General features: G+C 46.5%; 1 protein-coding gene across 1 annotated transcript in view; it reads right to left on the reverse strand.

The window, feature by feature from the left end:
• Positions 1-6,635: 6,635 nt before the first annotated feature.
• The window catches only part of Rap2a (RAP2A, member of RAS oncogene family), a 47,030-nt gene continuing 38,774 nt past the window's right edge, over positions 6,636-14,891 (reverse strand). The window contains exons 3-4 of the transcript XR_005876982.1: positions 9,167-9,423; positions 6,636-8,178 (exon numbers count right to left, since the gene is read on the reverse strand). The gene's annotated coding sequence lies outside the window, so the exon portion shown is untranslated. The remainder of the gene's footprint in view (positions 8,179-9,166; positions 9,424-14,891) is intronic.

The raw sequence follows: 14,891 nt of genomic DNA on the forward strand, positions 1-14,891 counted from the left end.
GAGACACTGGACCTGGCCTGGACTTTGGAAAACTCAAAGCCCTACCCCCAATCCCCTCAGTAACAAACCTCCTTCAGCAAGGCCACACCTCCTGATCCTTCTCAAACAGTTCTACCAGCCGGGGACCAAACATCCAACTATGTGAGCCCATGGGGGGAGGCACTGTCGTTTAAACCCCCACACTGGCTGTGGATGCAGTGTGAGCAGCTGCCCTCTGCTCCTGTCCCCAGCCTTCCTCGTTGTGATGGATGGCATACCTCAAACTGAAGCAACGAGAAAAATTAAGTAACACGTCCTCCCCTCCTCCTCCCCCTTCCTCCTCCCTTTCCTCCTCCCCTTCTCCTCCTGCTTCTTCTTTTCGCATTTCTTCTTTTGTTTTTTGTTTTTTTAATAGAGGGACCCATTACCAGGCGCAGGAACTAGGTATTCTCTGCGGAGATTTTTGTATATGGCCGTAGTTTTCAAAGCAGGTGTAGTTCAGCTTCCAGGGAGCAAGCGTGGTGTTCATTCTTGTATCTCGGAGCCAGAATCATGCCAAGCACAGAGCATGCAGCAGTGAACAGGAGAGCCGCAGCCTCAGGTTCACGCAGGTTCTACAGGAAGGCCCAGCTCAGGCCGTCAGTCAGTTAGATGTCTCCCCAGCCGTTTAACTTAAAACCAAGCCACGTGCGTGAGTTCAGCATCAAGTGTGGCCTGCTGGTAATTCCCTGAACACAGGACAAGACCTGTTGTCAAGCTGTGATATGCTCGGGTTTTTTTCTAGTCCTTTTTGTAGTTTCCCTTGACAGGAGGGTAAGTATAGTATCTCAGGTGTTTGGCACTTCTATTCAAGAACACACTGGCAACACGGAGTACTTGAAATAAGAAAAGCCTTCTTGTTAATTTTTCTACAGTGAGCACACATTGTCTTATTGTCGAAAACAGTGATTATTTTTACATCAAAATGTTGTTGCAACACTGATTCTCTCTTATCGAGCATGCTATAAATAAAGTTAAAAGTTATCAAGTTCGGCAGTCTAGATGACTCAGTGGGTGACTGCTGTTTAAACCTGGTGACCTAAGTTCCATTCCCAAGAAAGGAGAGAACGGACTCCACAAAGTTGTCCTTTGAGCCCCCCCCATACAAGTGCACCTTCGCAAATGGCATGGTCGTGGGGTATCCAAGGTCATTCAGACATGGGGTCAAGCCAATAGAAAGTCTTTACAAGCCAGCTGCCAACTACGCTTGCAGTTCTGGGTCTTTCTTAGGGTGAGTTTTTAAACATAAAAACCACAACCTGGGTTTACATCCTCTGTGAGCAAGGCCAGCTAGCCAGAAGCAGAAATACAGAAGCCAAAAAAGCAAGCTTAGTACATTTAGGGGCTTTTCCAGAGCCACAGACTTTGGTGGGTTAGGTCTTTGCTTTCATTTTGGCAGGTGGTGCTGCCTATGTGCTGGGTTCCAAGACCTGAATATTACTTCCATCATGGCATCAGTTGTGCTAAGGTCTGGGGACCTGTTACGTCCCTCAAGTGACTCTATCAGCATGAGTCAAATAATGGATTCATATGGGGGGCACACTCTTTGGCTGGGAAGCTTTTATGGGTCCATCATCCATGCTGGCTTAGGACTTTCCAGTCATGCCTCCATCATCCATGCTGGCTTAGGACTTTCCAGTCATGCCTCCATCATCCATGCTGGGTTAGGACTTTCCAGTCATGCCTCCATCATCCATGCTGGCTTAGGACTTTCCAGTCATGCCTCCATCATCCATGCTGGCTTAGGACTTTCCAGTCATGCCTCCATCATCCATGCTGGGTTAGGACTTTCCAGTCATGCCTCCATCATCCATGCTGGGTTAGGATTTTCCAGTCATGCCTCCATCATCCATGCTGGGTTAGGACTTTCCAGTCATGCCTCCATCATCCATGCTGGGTTAGGATTTTCCAGTCATGCCTCCATCATCCATGCTGGGTTAGGACTTTCCAGTCATGCCTCCATCATCCATGCTGGGTTAGGACTTTCCAGTGATGTCTCCATCATCCACGCTGGGTTAGGTGCAGAGGAAGGTGTTAAAATGGGGCATTGGTGGCCACTGTCAAGTCACAGGACTCCCATATGTGGTTTCCTGAGGAGGTTGGGTTCTAATCGGCACACCTCACTCTTTTGTACAGAATACATTTCTACAAAAATCGAGTTAAGGGACAGTTATGAAATTGAGTTAAGGACCGTTTCCCGGATCTAAGCCCCGAATTTCCCGTGTACTCCTTCCTGCGTGCTGTCATCCGCCTCCAGGAGCTCACACGGTGCGCCCTGGCTCCCAGCGTCCAGTGTCACCCGCCTTTCATTCGTAAGCTACGTCCTGGCCGTCCTCATCCTGGCTCCTCCACACGCACTGCTCCCCCTGCCTGTCTGGGATTCTTTCTTCATTTGACCCATCTATTACTGCTGTATCCCAAAGCTTGCGCTTCGGGCCGCTAAGGGGGCCCTTTGGGTCTAGAACACCCTCGGCTGCTTTCACCGTGTTCCCCGCAGCCTGGGGCATGTGTGATTGATCGTGCAGCCCGTGGTTCCCGTCTGTCTTTTCCCTGCGTCCAAATTCCTGAAGGTGAGGGTATTACTGAGTCCAGCCCCGCATCTGGTGACAGAAGCCCCAGATGCTGGCAGAACTGGGGACTGCTCAGCAAAGAGACAACACTGGGTATAAGTGTCACAACGTCCTGGCTCATCTCAGAAAACGAAAGGTGGCTGTGGCCACTTCGGTCCAATTAGCTGTGTGTGGATGTGCGGGCTGGGGCACACAGGGGTGAATGGTTGCGTATCGAATGCGTACGAAGTTCTCAGACATCCGAAAGGGGGGGGTCTTGTTTAGTAGTAAAGACGACAGCTGAGACAAAGAGAGGACGCTGAGCACTGTTGTCAGTAGCCCGAGGAGTTTTTCCCTTAGGGACCCAGATTCAGGTAAAGGTGACTTCTGGGCTATGTCACAGAAAGGCATTGCAGGGTGAGTCAGGAAGGGGGCAAAGCTGTGACTTTACCAGGTAGAGATATGGAAATATCACATATTAGAGGTATGGAAATATCACAGACAGAGAGGTATGATGTATCACATGGATAGAGATATGGAATATCATACACACACACACACATGAGTAGAGATATGGAATTATAATATAGGTAGAGATATGTAATTTCACACAAGTAGAGACATGGATATCACACGGGTAGAGAGATATATGGAATATCACAAGCTCCAGACTTCAGCATGGACACTTAGACAGGGGCTTACGAGGAGGAGAGTGCACATTCCCAAGACAGAGCAGATCTCTCAAAAGAAAATCGCACTAGAATGTTTTTACTTAGATGTTTTTACCATGGCTGCAGAGAGGGCTTTGTGTCTTTCTTTTGCTTTTGTTGTTTTCATTAGAGACTGAGTCTTGCTCTGTAATTCTGGCTGACCTGGAACTCACTATGTAGGCCAAGCTGCCCACAAACTCATGGCAATTCTCCTGCTTCAGTCTCCCAAGTGCTAGGCTTATAGGACTGAGCCACAATGCCTGGCCCAATTCCGGGTCTAAGTCACATTGCCTGAAGAATACAATTTATAGCAAAGTTTTAAAATTAAGCAATGTTATAAAAATTCAAGTTAAAAAGCTATTGTAAAACACCTGGGCGGTTTATGATTCTTATCTTAAAGAATTTATTTTGTGAATGAAATTGTAAGATGGTTTCACGAGATGCATTATTTGGACTTGCTGAAAAAATTGAGTGCAAATATATAGTTAAACTCAGAGACACAAGCCTTATGGACCTAAGTGAGCATAGTTTTGCTGTTTTGAATATCTTCTAATTTTTAAAAGGTTTACGGGAGTTTTGTCTGCATGTATGTATGTGTAGCACACAGGTGCAGAGCCTGCAGAGACCAGAGATGGCGTTGGGTCCCCGGGGGTTGCCGATGGTCTGAGCTGCTGTGTGAGTGCTGGGAGTACTCTCACCCACTGCGCCTCCTCTCCAGCCCTGTCTAGGTTTCTTCGTTTTATTAGGTTCCTCTCCTCTAGAAAACCAAGCCTGTCTCTGTAGACAGTTTGAGCTTTATCAGTTATCTTGAAGTTTCTTGACTCCTGCTGTAGGAAACACAAACTAGACCCCAGAATTTGGGGAGGGAGGGAAGGAGCTTTCCTTTGTTTCGTCTCTTAATTCTTCCTGTCTTTTGAGCCTGCCTCAAACTGATAACCCATAGATCTAAGACCCTAACACAATGGAGCAATTAGCTGAGCTGCAGGGAGTTTGTGAAGGGCGGAGATAACAGCAGAGTGTGGGAATGAAGAGCCCAGGGACTGGCTGATATCCAGGTGTGGCCAGCCGTTTATTTTGTTCACTGATTAGGCACCAGGAACCGTGTTCCGCACTGACTATAACAGCCTAGCAGGACTGGTTTCCTGTCTTGCTTTTACTAACAGAGTCGATGGCAGTCACGACCGAGCTAAGGGATGATCCCATCAGAACACTCGGGAAAGAAAGTGCCATCCTTCCCCTGGTGGCTTTGAAGAGGAAAAAACCTTTGTCTTAGGTCTTAAAGGATGTGGGGGAAAAAGTTACCATAGAAACAAGAGAGGCTCATGCTCAGCTTGTGTGTGAGGAGGATGGACATGCAGACATCGAGGTATAAAAGAGAGCCTGCTCCCCAAACACTGCTATTGGAGGGGCAGAGCAAAGGAAACACAGGCGAGCATCAGAGCGAGTGCCTTGCTCTAACTACAGAATATGCAGAGAGAAGAGAGAGGAGAGAGACAGAGAGAGACAGAGAGAGAGGAGAGTGAGGAGAGAAGAGAGGAGAGAGAGGAGAGAGAGGAGAGGAGAGAAGAGGAGAGGAGAGGAGAGAGAGACAGAGAGAGGAGAGAGAGACAGAGAGAGGAGAGACAGAGAGAGAGGAGAGAGGGGAGAGAGAGACAGAGAGAGAGAGAGAGGAGAGAGAGGAGAGACAGAGAGAGGAGAGACAGAGAGAGAGGAGAGAGAGGAGAGAGAGACAGAGAGAGAGAGGAGAGAGAGACAGAGAGAGGAGAGAGACAGAGAGAGGAGAGAGAGACAGAGAGAGGAGAGACAGAGAGAGAGAGGAGAGAGAGACAGAGAGAGAGAGGAGAGGAGAGGAGAGGAGAGGAGAGGAGAGGAGAGGAGAGGAGAGGAGAGGAGAGGAGAGGAGAGGAGAGAGCTGCCTGTTTGCAAGCCTAGACCTGTCATCCATCCACCTACCCCTTCCTTCATCAAGACCTGGTCCTGTCCCTCTGCCTCCGCAGCTGGATTCAGCCATAGGGTTTCCCTTGCAAACCTGTGCCCACGTCACCTGACTCACAACAGCAGCCGTTTCTCCGTCTTGGTTAGGGTCACTGTCTTGTCAGCAAGGGGAGTCACCCATCCCTTTTGGTTTTGGTGATCTGGCCCACAAGGCCTCTTGGGAACTCCTGACCTCTTTAGCCCTGTGTGGTCACTCTGTAACTACCAACACACACACACACACACACACACACACACACACACACACACACACACTCTCTCTCGTGCTGGAGCACATGCACACATACAAAGACAGAGAGAGGAGAGAGACTTAACGGTGTGATGTTCTAACGTGCGATCTGAGAATTAATATTGCTAATTAAGATAAGAATGAAAAGATCTGGGTTGTTCCCCTTTGTCCGCAGTTATCAAGGAAAATGGGGATATTTCGCAAATTGCTGCCACTGGGACCACCTTGTTTTGTGAATTTATTAGCATTTAATAGAGTCTGACACCGTGGAAGGCTGCAAACCTGTTTCTGACCGCATGTGGAAAAGAGTTCCTAGCACTAGGAAGTAAGTCTTAGAGCAGCACTGAAGATCGCTGGGGCCTTCTACTTTGCCTTTCAATTAAAAAGCCCAGGGTGGTGCTGTGAAAATGGGGTACGATGAGCCGCAGAGCGTACGTTGCTCTGGCTAGGAGTGAAGAGCTATCACATAATGCTAAGGATGTAAATGACAGGCTGGAGAGATAGCTCAAAGATTAAGAGCGGTGGGTGCTCTTCCAAAGGTCCAGAGTTCAATTCCCAGCAACCACATGGTGGCTCACAACCATCTGTAATGAGATCTGGTGCCCTCCTCTGGTGTTCAGACATATATGCAGGCAGAATACCGTATATGTAATAAATAAGTATTAAAAAAAGAGAGAGAGAGAGTGCTAATGGAAAATCTTTCCTGCAAGCACTAGGTTTTGTTGCTTTTGAGACAGTCCCGTAGCCCGGACTGCCCTGGAACTCACTAGGCAGCTGGAAGAGGATTCTCTTGAACCTCTGAACCTCTTGCACACTGGGGTAATAGCTGGACACTACCATATCTGCTTCAGGCAGTGTTGGGACCCAGCTGAGCTACATCCCATTTCCGTACTCAGATAAGCTAGGCTGTTGGTGGCCACCAGGTGATTTAACCTAGTGATTGGCAGCTATCAGTACCCTCCTTTGTATGTGGCTGCTTTGAGAGCTGGCTGGCAATAAAACACCCTCTCCTTTGACAGCCAGCTTCACCACCATCATGTCAGCCCGCTGCTTTTAACACTTCATAGATGCCTTGAGGACACTATACTCCAACTTAGCGGGGTCCTATGTCAGTGAAAGAAAACAGCTCTCTCCTCAAAGCAAGAAAACAGTTTATTGTGAAGCAAAATACGAGTGACCACAGCCTAGAAACACAGATTCAGTCTGTTGCCAAACGCCGTATTCCAATAGGGTAGTGGCTTCATGGAATTTCTGTAGAAGCGGGACAAAGACAGTCATAAACTGACACACTTTTCGGATGCATCCGTGAGTATGAGCTGGGTTGGGGGTGGGGAGGTCGAGCAAACTGGGAAAAACTCTGCTGTGAGCCTCAGAACCGGCTGAGGACATTCTTTTGTTTTTTGTTTGGTGGAAACTAGGGGTCTGTTTGAACGTTCCAAGTCTAATGGGCATCCAGACGATAGGTCACGTACCGAGGAGGGAAGCTGGTTTCTCATTCACAACTGCAGCCCTGGCTGTCGGCATACAGCCGCAAGGCTTCGGTCCTAACACAATGCAAGCTCCCGGACTTGGAAGCTCAGCCTGTGGGAGCCTGGAGTTCGAGACCATCGACAGGAAGGGAGCCATTTCTTCTCTATCCATAGTTTCTGTATGCACGGAGCAAACTACGCTAAGCGCTCTGGGACACTTGCAGCTCCCTGTGAACACCAGTCCCCCGATGCACATGCCAGGGTGTCGGATGAGAAGCCCCCTCTGGGGTCTTGGCCATCACGGTGCTGGCTGCTCATTTTTGTGAGGACCGAGTAAGGGAATCGTGGCCTTTCGTTGGCCCGGTGAGTCTGATGAGCTCTTGGTTCAGGTTTTCAGGAGAAGGTTCTAATGTGCCTGTGTACACAGAGTCCCAATTTACCCGGTCAATTTAAGGGGTAACACCCTTTCTGCTCGCAGTAGTAAGACACAGGGTGCCATCTGTGTGACCTCCCTGGTATATGGGCATCCTCCACCCTGGAGGCCATCAGAAACCCACTGTTTCTTACAGTATGGAGTGACGGAGGGTAGGCCGTGTTCTGCTTGTAAGAGGGAGCACAGAGGGGCTCTCTGACTTAAGAAGCTTGAGGTAAGTCGAACGCAACTCACTCAACCAGTCCATCAGCCTGTCCCCGTGGTGGCCCTCTGTAATCCAGTTATCTCTCTGTGACACAAGTCTCCATTGGGCCCTCTTGAGTCCTCAGAGCTTTGTCACACAGGAAACCATACCTGTCAAAGGTCAAACGTCAAACGTAGCCGGGAGGGAACAATCCAGTTCCTCTGGGATTTACTTAATCATACACAAAAGTATTTGAGGCCGAGCTCCTGGGACTGAGACATAAAAACTTGTTCAGCAAAAGGAACTTTCATTTTCGCTCTGTCAGGAGGCTGGGGAACCAGGAAGCCATGGCCACAGGAGCAGAGGCCGAGCCTTAGGAAGCTATGTCACGCCTGTGGCCAGGTCCACAGGTAATCCGAGAACATGCATATCCTACATGAGACCTCCTGCTAACTACAGCTGGAGAGGAACCAGGGCTCCCACCTTGCTGCTGCGGGGAACAGAAAGGCCTCCGAGCATGGAAGGAGAAGACGCTCCCCGATTTCCTCCTCCAGATGTGTTACGAGTGCGGCTGTTTGGATGCGTACTGACCTGGAGGAGTAGAGAGAAGTGTAAAGTACAGAATTCAGATTCCCGCCTTTTTGATGCAATACGGCAGCTCCTGTAGTGTCTGCTTCCAGGTGTTAGTTAGCCAGGGATCTCAGCTCCTTGTAGAACTCCTGGAAACATCCAAGAGGTTGCTAGATTGGCTGTCCTTCTAATGAACTGTCTGCGTGGTTGTGTGTGGGAAGATGAGGGAGGGAAGCAGGGAGGGAGAGAAAGGAAGCAAGAGACAGAGACTGAATTCACGCATCCGCCACGCTAGAAAAAGTATTCAGTAACGAGATGTGCCTTCAGGCCTGGGAGATTTGAGTGAGGAAAGTCTCTTGCAGGCTTGTGTGTTTGAACACTTGGTCACCAGCTGGAGGTGCCTTTTGTGGAGGTCATAGAACCTTCAGGAGGACAGGCCGTGATGGAGGAAGTATGTGGCTGGGGGGGGGGTTGAATGTTTATGACCTTGCTGTATTTTCCAGGCTTCTTAGCTTCCGGTGCACAGACAAGATGTGATTTCTCTGCTCCCTGGCCATGCCTTTCCAGTACCAACGGCATTTAATTCTCAGAAACCATAAAATAAATCCTTGCTAAACGTTCATTTTCGTATTTTAGTATAGCAACAGAAAAATAGCTAATGCAAGCCCCAAAAGCAACGCTTTTAAATGTTCCTTTAGAAGAGAAAGACAGACAAAAGGAATCTAAATTTCACCCAAAAGCCTGGCTTGTTTTTCATATTTGTTTTGGGTGACTTGTTACTATCTGTGCTGTCAAAACATGTTTTAATTATTAGTAGCCTATTTTTTCCCTCCAAAGTATTTCTTTGACAACCTTAAAAATAGATGGAATATTAGCAAAGTTGTGAATTAAAGATTTTTTGAGATTAGTCTTGAAAGTCAGTGGGAAATGCAGACAATTTTTAAAGTAAAAATAAATAAATAGCAACCCCAGTGATAAGAACAAAGAAAATGAAAAATTTAAACATTACCTGCATTCAGACCAGCTTCTGTGCTGAGTATAACAAAAAGAAAATCTGGGGAAGTGCAATTCTTCTTGAGGGTAATGGTGGACGTAGAACTTGGTGATGATGACACGACCCAGACAGAGAATGCCTTTGCCATGGGGATGCTTCCTGGTAGCAAGACACTGATGAGGGTCTGGCCAGCGTGTTTGCAGCCTGAAAACTGCATCTAGGGTCTGGTAAAGATCAGAGGCCTCAAGAAGTGCTTCGCTCTAGGTCGTAGCCTGGAGGAAAGAATAAACCAGAAGTCAGTTGCGGTCTGTGTGGGCTGGAACCCAGTTTCGAGTCATCTGACTAGTGCAGAAAAGTTCAATTCATGAAACGGGGTAATAAGATGTGGGTTGCGAGCGCATCATTTGCCTGGCTGGACAGCGTCATCAAATCATTACACACACACACACACACACACACACACACACACACACACACACACACACACACACGTTTTCAGACGCCCCCGTCTGGAACATTCTCGAGATGTCCAGCGGCAGGAAGAGATCAGGAAACCTCGGATGAAGGTAAACAGAAAAAAAAAAAAACAAGCATCAGAAACAGACACTTGGGAGTGCTGTCCTGGGAACATTTGGACACAGGTGGTTGAGGCAGGGAAGCGTCGGCAGGGAACTTAAGACCATTAAGTAAATAACGTTTAAGAGGTATGCATTATAAAGGAGCCAGACAGAAGTTCTCAACGGAAATGTGCGGTGACTGAAGTTGATAGCTGGGTTCACAGCACAAAGGACAGCTTTAGCTGCAAAACACAAAACTGTGGCCCGGAGATGGCTCGGTGGGCAAAGCGGTTCGCTGCCAGGGTCCAGCCACCCGCGTTCCGCTCTGCGGCTCACACAGCAGGAGGAGCAGACAGACTCCTACACGCTATCCTCTGACTCCCACCTGTAAGCCACGGTGCACCTGTGCCTTCCTCCACTAAATAAAAGTGAGTTAAAAAAAAATATGATAGGGCTGCTAGCCCCCAAGTTGCTCTCGAGGGAACACTCCCAACAATCCTGAAACAACCAAAACAGGAAAGGAAGGAAAAAAGAAATAAAAGTAGTGGTGTGCTATAATATGTGCTATCTTTATTTGCTGGAAACGGAGAGAAATGTTTCCCTAGAATTCCACGTCCAGTGAAAATACAGAGTAAACACAAAATTAAAAGAAAAAAAAACACATAGTAAAAAGAGACCAAAACTCTAGAGCTGTTCAGCTGTAGTCTAAAAAGACTCACCAAAGAGAAGGAAAGACAGCCTCGTGGAAGGTCAGAGTTCAGGGAAGAGCTCAGAGGCGACAAAGGCAGGAAGCATGGCGGTGTGCATGTGTGAACAGGAGCTCCTGCAATGCTCTGGGGCTCGGCATGGGGGCATGGGAGGTCATTTGCAAGCGAGAGGGAATTTAAATAGTGCCAGAGTCACCCCAGTACTCTATGGCCCCACGGGGAGGAAGCAGGTACCGGAAGGGGACTCAGCCCTTTCCTCAGGTGAGGAGATGGACAGCAGAGTCTGAATGGGCTGGGGCGAAGAACTTCCCCAACAGAAGGCTGGGGAGGGGAGAAGGAGCTGCAAGAGAAGGATGCAGGATATCTTCAGAGTCAACGTGGTGGGTCAGCCTGGTCTACACAGCGCATTCCAGGCCGGCCGGGACTTCACTGGGAGACTTTGGCTCAATTAAGAACATCTGTTAGTCTTGCAAAGGACATGAGCCGAGGGACCAGTCCCCACCCAGAGGGACTCACAACTACCCATAAGGCTGGTCCCAGGGATCTGATGTCATCTTCTGGCCTCTGAGGGCTCCGGGCACCCACAAGATGAACACGCATACATATACAGGCACTACACATACACGTAAAATACAGACAAATAAATCTTAAAAAAAAACAAAAACAAAAGCGTGAGACTGCCAAGTTCAGCCAGAAGGCAATGGGCATTCTGGATTCTATATGTTTGTTTTTCTGATACTTCCCTCTGTTTTCTTTTTCTTTCTTTCTTCCTTCCCTTCTTTCTTCCTTCCTTCCTTCCTTTCTTTCTTTCTTCCTTTCTTTCTTCCTTCCCTCCTCCCTTCCTTTCTTCCTTCTTTCCTTCCTTCCTTCCTTCCTTCCTTTCTTTCTTTCTTTTTAAGTGACATGTAAGAAACATCTCAACAAAAGTGATTTCATCTTGATTTATCTTTGGCAAATGATTCTTGACATACTTGTCTAGCATGTTGCAAAACCCAGGCTGTAAGTTCTTCACGTTTAAGCCTTATGATCGTAATCTTTTTAAATCAGAAGGATTTGGCAGACGGGAGTTGAAGGGTCTGCCAAATCCAGATGCACGCTTCCCCTCTCCACTCCCTGGCGACTAACTCAACACAACTTTGGATGAAAATATACCCCAGTGCCAGCGGTCCATGTGTTAGCTGCTCTTCTGTCGAGATAGTCCTGGTGCCCGGGGCTAACAGGTCGGAGATCTCAGTGCCAAACAATGCTACAGTTTCTATATTGATTCTCTTTCTCAAAATTAATCTTCTTTCAGACTCCTGAATATTTTATGTATATTGCTTGTTTTGCTGCTTTTACTCTTCCGTAAGGACAATGGATGGAGACATGGATACGTTATGCTCTGCCCCACGATTCTCCCAGGACTGCAGAGCTCTGATATACTCTATGAGTGCATTTTCACACAAAGACCTGCAAATATCAACAATCAAATTAAACTTTTATTTAAAAGAAAATACCAAGTATAATATTATAAACAAAGTAATTTTTTAAATGTTTAAGTCTTCTATTTAAAAAAATCCAGAAATCATTATATTTTATTTATTAAACACATGAGTATCTATAGGGATTATTTTGCAAAAGTTGGATTATGGAGTAGAAACATTCATTTTATTGCATCAATTATAGTTCTTTTTTTTAAACAAACTCATTTGTTTTGTGTGTGTGTGAGTGTTGTGTGTGTGTGTGCCAAACTGTACCAACTGCACATGTTGATGTCTTAAGATAATTTGTGAGACTCAATTCTTACATTCCATCACGTGAGCTCCAGGGATTGAACTCAAGGTGGTCAAGGATAACAGGCATCTTCATATGTTGGCCCATCTTGCAGGACCACCCTTTATTTGTATAAGCATCTATAGTCTAATGAATTCTCCTGTGGCTACACTGTGTTTTACCTAATCGTTTCTCCAGTCAACACCTGAGTCATTCATTATACATGACACAGCAACTAATGTATGCATTCATATCTGCTTTTTTCTTGAGTTATGGTCCTAGAAGAAGGTTACCTCATTAAACGCTGGTGAAGTCTTGATGGATGGTGTCAAATCATCCTCAGTACCTTTCAACATCTTCAGGTCCACCAAGCCACACCACACGCAGAGGTGGGGGTCTCTGCAGATAAATCAATAATGTGACTTCACTAGAAGTGATTTGCTCCACCAGGTTGGCCAAGTGATCCTCTCTGGGTTCTTGGAACTCATTTTTCTAAAGTTTTACTTCTAATAAGCAAACAGGAAAATCATGGCAGCTCTGATGCTGAGATAAATGACCTCCTATGGTCATATCTGTGTGACATAGTCGCTTTCTGGATGAAGATAATAGTTTTGACATAGTTGTTTTCTAGATGAATATCATAGCTGTGTGGCATAGTCGCTTTCTGGATGAAGATCATAGCTGTGTGACATAGTCATTTCTAGATAAAGATAGTAGCTGTGTGACATGGTCATTTCCAGGCGAAGATCATAGCCATATGACATAGTCATTTCCAAGATGAAGACCATAGCTGTGGCATAGTCGTTTCCAGGTAAAGATCATAGCTGTATGACATAGTCATTTCCTAGATGAAGAAACTGTCTTAGAAAGTCTGACCTGTGGTCTGTAACAGTCTTACTTTGCACAGAATCAACAGGGTTGATGCTTTGTAATAAATTATTTATGTTTCACTTATTTTGGGTTCATAGCAACCATTTTAAAGTCAATCGCCCAAGACCTTTTCCTATGTTATTAAAAATTTCCAACATTTCCTTTAATGTTCAAAACTATATCATCATTTTATCAATTCCCTAAAAATGACATTTTGGTTGGTATTGGATTAAATTCAAGAAAGTAGTATTATGTTTTTAAGCAACATGTCAAGAAGTCCAAACTGAAAGAGATTTCCTTCAGCATGGCTTCTTCACCTCTCTTAGGAAGACTTATGTGTGTGGGGGGAGGGGATGAGATTTCAAATTCTCATTTAACTGACCATATGCAGCACCGGTTTGCATAGATTAAATTTGTTACATTTTAGTGAAATTGCTTTTCTAACCTTATTTTTTTTTAGATTTTTCCAAATAGATATGTACTGGAAATATTTTTTAATTTCTACTATTTCTTATCTATATTTCTTGAGCAATGTGAAATAGCAATTATTCCCTCACCGTATTGGGATTATCTCTGGTATTTTGCCTTGAAGTAAAAATTGTCATGTGTGTGTGTGCGTGTGTGAGTGTGTGCATGTGTGTGAGTGTGTGTGTGAGAGTGTGTGCATGCATGTGTGCGTGCGCGTGCGTGTGATACCATTACCGGGAGTGTACAATGAGTGTGGCATCCCACTTCGACTCAGGCACTCTCAGGTTTTAGTTTCCAGTGTTGTCGTGTGTAGTTTAACCAGGCATTAGGAACAACTATCTACTCCACAAAAGGCACAGATCCTGTAGCTTTGAAATCAAACATACAAATTTGTAAAAGACTTTGAACAAATGGTGTAATATCTTATTGCCTAATTAACTTTAAAATTCATCTCCCTGAACATCTCAGTCTTCAGAGATAAGATTATAATTGGCTTTTCCTAATTAGATGTATCCCACACGCCATTATTTTCCATTACACATGCTGGTTCTACCTCCCACTACAGTTTATAGCATTCCAGACCAAGACTCAATAAAGTCTCGCTTGGAGTTGGTAGGCAGCAATCCCCCAAGCCAAGAACATGAACGCACCACCGGCTCCACGCCCTCGGTTGGGACCTGGGAATTTCCCTGAAGGCTCTGTCCTGAGTGCAGTCCTTCCTGAATGGAGACAGCCTGATGTTGAGTCTGCCCAGGGCTTCAAGGAGCTAGGATCTTTGGAGGATAGAAATCTACGGGTAGAGCGCACCATGTGCGTCATTGGATACTCACCCAAACCTACTCAGGATGTAGGAGTGAATCCATCAAGGATGGGTTTGGGTGCTGCTGGCGCGTCGGTGTGGGCTGATTGACTAATGCAGTCTCTCAGCCTGGTGCAGGACATTGGTGTGGAGGAGGCCGTGGGCGTCGCGCCAGGTGGTGCGTTCATTGGAACTCTCCACGCTCCCACTTGGTTTCTGTGGGATTCTAAGGCTTCTTCAGAAAGTAAGAAGTTAGAAGACATGACTGTTCTGGGCTTCTGCTGGATGTCTGACACTTGTCCTCTGGGCATTGTTTAGGACTCTGACTCCCGCAGGGCTGAGGGCTGCTCACTTCCCCTTCGTCTGCCTTACCGCTGTCTCTCGGCATGCCACAGTCTCTGTGGACCCCTCACTGGAGTCCCCAAGTTCCCTTCCCATGCCTCTCGAGGTCCTCATGCTCCCTTACCACAACTGATGTTATCGCTAAACCTGACATCTGACACAAACCAAAACTCTCGTCTTCCTGGAAACCCTCAACCAAATATTTCAAAGCTTGACCCTTCTGGAAGAATGAAAATCCACCTTCT

This window comes from Mesocricetus auratus, unplaced genomic scaffold (genome assembly GCF_017639785.1).
Source record: "Mesocricetus auratus isolate SY011 unplaced genomic scaffold, BCM_Maur_2.0 Super-Scaffold_2245, whole genome shotgun sequence".
NCBI lineage: Eukaryota > Metazoa > Chordata > Mammalia > Rodentia > Cricetidae > Mesocricetus > Mesocricetus auratus.